Here is a 6,161-nt window from a genome sequence, read left to right as displayed (position 1 = left end):
TGAAAGAATACTTCCAGAAGTGAGTGGGATAAAAAAAAATTGGGTTTAAGGTTCTGCAGCATCTTTTTTATGGAATGGGGACACCCAACTTCTTGTCTAATTCCCTGAAACTGAACAGCAGAAAGATTAAATTATTGAGGATGTTTAGAAAGTTTGTAGTAAGGTTTTTACTTCTTGTTCCATCTGCAGAGTCCAGAGACACTTTTCAGTAAACCTGGTACTTTTCTGTAACACCCTGGTTTTGGTTTCGTTAGCTGGAAAATCATTTCTGTAAGGGAATATTTAATGGGCCACAGTCATAGGTATGTGCCCCTTTTCCCTGATGAAGCAGCAGCATTTTGGAAGTAAACTGAACAGACTGCAGAGGTTCAGGCACCTTAAACGCTCAGTAATTGGGCATGAGGTTTTGGGTAGAGCCAGGGATTACTGTCAGCACCTGCCTGGTGCTGACATTTGCTGGTCCTGCTCTTCCGCCTCTCCAAAACTTATGTCCTATGTGTATTTTATTAACAACTGGCTGCAGACTCATTTCTCCCTTTTTGGTGCCTGTCCTGGCCCTGAGATGATATTTTTTGGAGATAAATGCCAACATCTCTGACCACACTCCAGACTTAGAGGAAAGGAGCAGCGATGGAGAACGTTGAAGGGGGAATACAGGGAAGCAAACCATCTGCTCTGCTCATTTAGTGCTCCAAATATTTGCTTCCCAAACTGAGAAATTAACATGTATTGAATCACAGCTTTATAGCAAGGAAATCTTTGAAATACTAAAACCTTCATGTTTAAAGTGGTCTGGCTCTGTCAGATATTTTGAGGTTTTTTCAGAGGAGGAGGGATCCCTGGGTGTAGAATTACTTTGAATGCTCCTATTTCCACTTTAAAAGACTCTAAATTTTGATGTCTTTCACCAGAAAGTGAATGAGCATTCTTTGAATGAATTTGTGTACATATTTATAACATATGTATCTTTTAAATGCCACTTATTTGTTATGGAACACAAGGAAGAGTGAAGCTGTATATTCTTGTGGTAAATTTCTGGCTATTACTGTTGTAAGTCGCATAATACTGTTGTTGATCAATTTGAGACAGCTGTGCACAGTGAAGGGGAGCCCATATGGGATCCTAAATGACATTTCAGCTGAGGAAACTGCCCAAAATGGCAATGGTGCCACATGAACACTGCTAGGTAAATCTACTAGATTAGCTAAAATGTAGAGAGTGAGTGATGAAAGGGTTATAAAAGTATATTAGAGTATAATAAAGTCAGCAGATGATTTCCACTGATTCAGAGGGGTCTGCAGTGGATCACTAGGAAATGATGTATTTTAGTATTTTCCTGCCTTTATCTGTATTAAATGAAACCACATGAATTGTGTTATGACATTAATATAGCCATTTTAGGGCTCCCATATTTCAGGCAGGGTTTCATCTTTAAGGATTTCCTGGACGGAAAGATATGTGCATATGCCATGCAGCAATTGAAATAGTTTCTCATTTCACTGGAAAAAAAAAAAACCTTGCAGAAATTACTGAAGCCTCATTTTTCTTCTGGGAGAGTGACTTGACCATATGTTGGCCATCTGCATATCATCTGGGAAGCTTGCCAATAAAATCTCTGTATTAGCTCAGAAAGTAATCTGCAGGCCCCAGAGGTTTCGGGGGGCACGGGGAGAGTGGATGGTGGTTGTGCTCTCAAGCAGCCCTGGTGTCCCTGGCCTGCTGCTGCTCCTCCAGGTGGGAATGGTGTCCCCAGGTCACCCCTGCCAGCCTGCCATGGGTGCTCCTGCTGTGCCACAGTGTCACTGTCGAGATGGTCACAATCCAAAGCAACACTCCATTTTCAGCAGGCTTCAAACCTGGTTTTATTTTAGCATGTGTGCTTTTTATACGTTCTTACAAAATTAATAAGTTTACACTTGACTTATTGGTCAGGAAAGTCAAACAAAGTGCTCATTGGAACAGGCAGTTGCAGGTTTCTCTTATCCATCAGGATAAACTTGGATTTTATGGGCTTGGGTGTGACATTAAGCAATCAAGTCAGGAAAATACAGTATATGTTTTAAATTTACACAAGGCAGGAGATATGTGGAAAAGCTAAGAGTGATTTATTTGTGTTTCATCCTGCTAACCTCTAATTGGGGTAAAATTTCCATTAGTCTCTAGGAGGACAGTGATTCTGTCACAGAGCATTCCTGAGACTGTCTCTACACTTGAATTCCAGTTAATTTTCAGTGGAGGCATTTTGGTGTGTGACAGGTAAAAGTTACACACTCCATCTTTGCCATGTGCATGTTTTATCATCTGTTCTATCATCTGTGTGCTGATGACATTTCAGATGGGACCCTGGGGGGATTCCTGCACTGACAAACATCCCCTCAGTATAAATAACTGCTCAAACTAAATACATGGAAGCAAATTTTTGGTGTACGCATTTTGCTGATTTCTGCATCCTGTGTCAATACCTCATGCAATGTGATCTTTACCCAGAAAAGTCAAGTCACTAAGGCTAATAACAATTTCAGAGTATTTGATTATATGTATTCTTTGGTGTGACAGATGAACAGCAAAGAAAGCAAAGCCTCTTTCTCATCAATTCTAGTTACAAAGAATGCTTATTAATAAATCAAATTTAAAAATACATTACAGATAGATGCTATATTAAAAGCTATGTCCACATATGTTGAAAACAAATCTCCTTACTGTCATTGATGGCTTTTTTTCCTTTTCCTTCACTGCCTACACACGCTATCCTGTCCTTGTTTGGGTCAGCTGCTGTCTCTGGAGGCCCTGGGGTGGATCTTTATTGGAACAGGAATCCCAATATTACCAGTTAGATGGTGCCTGGGTCAGTGTGGGGCTTGCTGCTGAGCCAAAGGCGGCTTCTGTGGTGCTTTACCCCAGAGATACCTTGGCTGCTGGAGATTGCAGCAGGGCACTGGTGCCCAGGCTTGTCAGGAGCTCCGTTACCCTCAGGAGAGAGAGCTTCTGGCGATGGTGAAGAGAAAAAAGGAGAGGATTCTGCTGGAGGGTTATATCCAGATGTTTATTCCATGGTTACAGAGGTCTGAACCGGGGCAACTGCTGCTAACAGAGAGGAGGCCGCATGGTCTGATTAACCTTTTAAGCTCCGGGACAGGGGAGGGGGAGGGGAGAGGTGAGCTACCAACCAGGTGGAAGGGGCAGGGTCTCAAGGGACTAGGGACACCTATCCAATGTCCCCCAGGCCTGAGGGACCAACCACACGACGCCTTGCTGGTATGTTAGCCTGATTGACAGGGCACACTCAGCAAGGGGCGAGGGGGCAGGGAGAGAGGCATAGGCACAGCTGGGAAGGGACCCGGAAGTTTAAAACAGGACATTGCAACACACCGCAACAGATCTTGGCACTTTGATTTCCCTGTCTGAGAGCCCCAGGTTGTGCCACATCTCCCTCATGTGGATGGTGGGGCAGAGGGAGCCCTCAGAGGGGGCACACAGCCCTGATGTGCCAGAGGGATGTGCTGCTGTGCAGAGGGACCGAGCCAGGCTGGACAGCTCAGCAAGAGGAGCACAAATCCTGTCCCTGGGGAGGAACAAGCCCAGGACACGCAGGGGGACACCCAGCAGGGAGCCAGGAAAGGCCCTGGTGTCACAGACAGATTTTTGAAAAATCCTTTCATTAGGATCTTTTCTCCTGAGAAGCTGAGAAGCTTCAGCTTCTCCACGTTTTGCTGCTTTGGAATGTGATTTGGAGAATTGTTTACCCAGGATGTGAAATTGTTTTTACTTGATGACCAATGACAGCCACCTGTGTCGAGGCTGTGGACAGCCACAAGATTTCATTATCATTCCTTTCTATTCCTTTCAAGCCTTCTGATGAAATCCTTTCTTCTATTTTTTTGGAATAGTTTTAATATATAATTTTCTTTTAATATAATACATATATCATAAAATAATTAATGAGCCTTCTGAAACATGGAGTCAAGATTCTCATCTCTTCCCTCATCCTGGGACCCCTGTGAACACCCACCACACTTGGTGAGCCCCAGGTGAGGAACATTCCCACACCCTGGGGAGCACCAAGGTGACCAAGAGCCACCAGAGGGTGAACTGTGCCCTGGGCTGTGCTGGGAGCATTGTCAGCACAGCCAAGGAGGGGATCCCTCCCTGCTCCTCACTTTGGAGCTCACCCCTGGAATGCTGTGTCCCCTTTGGGCTCCTGAGGGTGAGGGAGACAGGGACACACTGCAGAGAGTCAAACACTAGGAAACATTTCTTTTCCTGGTTGTAATGGTGAGTGAGGGTGACCGAGCACCAGGACAGGTTGCCCAGGAATGGATGGAGTTTCTGTTGGAGAATTTTGCTCAGACATGGCTTGAAGGAAGAAAGGCCATGAAAATATACAGCTGATGGAAAAGTAAAAGGCAGCTGTAAGCAGCAGTTCCCAAGCCTGTTTCCCAGGCATGTTTCTATAAACAGCAGAGTTCTCAGGCAGTTTTCTCATAACAGGTAAACATTCTATCTTTGGCTATTTTGGGAATGTAAAAGTAAAAGACATGGAGGTTTTGAGAACCTTTCATATCAGGGTGAGAACACAAATCTTGGTTTCAATAACAAACCACAGGTACTGAAAACCAAAGGAGGGATTAATGTTTAATCTGTGACCTATGATGAGCTCGGATTTTGCAATATGTATGAGCTTAATTAACACTGTTATAAAAAGTGACTGATTGAATCAATAAATCGGAGTTCGATGCCGATCAATTAGGATGGATTGTCTCCCTTCACTTCAGTAAGTTTCCCTCCTTGGAGTAGTTCAAAAGCTGCCTGGATGTGGTCCTGGGCAAGCAGGTCCAGCTGGATGGCTGCCAGAGGTCTCTGCTGACCTCAACCATTCTGAGGTTCTGCAGAGCTGCAGTCCAGAGCAGCTGTTTGTTGGATTTCTGGCTCTCCTTCCCTTCCCTTCCCTTCCCTTCCCTTCCCTTCCCTTCCCTTCCCTTCCCTTCCCTTCCCTTCCCTTCCCTTCCCTTCCCTTCCCTTCCCTTCCCTTCCCTTCCCTTCCCTTCCCTTCCCTTCCCTTCCCTTCCCTTCCCTTCCCTTCCCTTCCCTTCCCTTCCCTTCCCTTCCCTTCCCTTCCCTTCCCTTCCCTTCCCTTCCCTTCCCTTCCCTTCCCTTCCCTTCCCTTCCCTTTTCCATGGTAAAATTATATTTTTCTGACCAGCTGGACTTCCTGGTATGAAAATGATCTTGTTTCCACATAAGAAGTAGTGTGATTATTGGTGTTTTTAGGAGCAATCTGATGCCTTGAGAGGCTGCCTGGAGCAGAGGCTAGACAGTGTTACTTTATCAGTTGGGATTTATTAAAAGGCCTTCAAAGGATGCACCTTGGGCAGTACAAGAGCCTGGCTGTGGCTCCACCCAAGATGGACACTGGTCACAAATTTTCACACTTTCATAAGTTTTGGTCCATTTCCATGTTGGGGTTAATTGTCCAATTACAGCTCCAGGTTCTGCAGTCCCATCCTCCCAGATTGCTCTCCTCAATTTGCTCTTGTTTGCACTTTTGGGGCCTTTTGGGCCTTTTTGTTGTTTGCACTTTTTGGACCTGAAGATGCAACAGTTTCCTTGGTTCTGGGGCTGGAAAAGGATTGTTTTGTGTGACTGAGCTGTGAGGAGTGCTTGCTAACACTTTATATGAAGTTCAGAGTTATATACTAATGCAGTACAGAATATGGAAAATATGAAAGCTAAAACTTAAGGCATCAAATCAACAACAGTTTGCTATAGTTATGAGAATTTTGAAAACAATTGATGGAACATAAATCTCTAGCTAGTAAAAGAAGGAGCCACATTCTGAAATCCATTATAATGTATTGTTCTTCCTTCTCATTCTCCTTTTTCATAATAACTGAGTGGCTACACATTCCTGAGCCAAGAAATCTGGCTAAAAGACACATGTATTTACAAGAATTCGAGCTTATTCCTTATATTCCTTAAAAAAGCTTATATTCCTTATAAAAGCTAAGGAACACAATGACATTCTGTCGTCATTAGGACTCTTTCTTAGATTAATCCAACAACTATATATATATATCTAATATGAACAAAAAATTCTGTCAATATCTGACCTTAGTTTTGAGTTCTGGACTTTAGACTGATTATTAGAATTTAAAAAAACACAA

The sequence above is a fragment of the Zonotrichia leucophrys genome, chromosome 20 (genome assembly GCF_028769735.1).
Source record: "Zonotrichia leucophrys gambelii isolate GWCS_2022_RI chromosome 20, RI_Zleu_2.0, whole genome shotgun sequence".
Lineage (NCBI taxonomy): Eukaryota > Metazoa > Chordata > Aves > Passeriformes > Passerellidae > Zonotrichia > Zonotrichia leucophrys.
The sequence above is the reverse complement of the archived record's forward strand: the minus strand, read 5'-3'. Positions refer to the sequence as shown.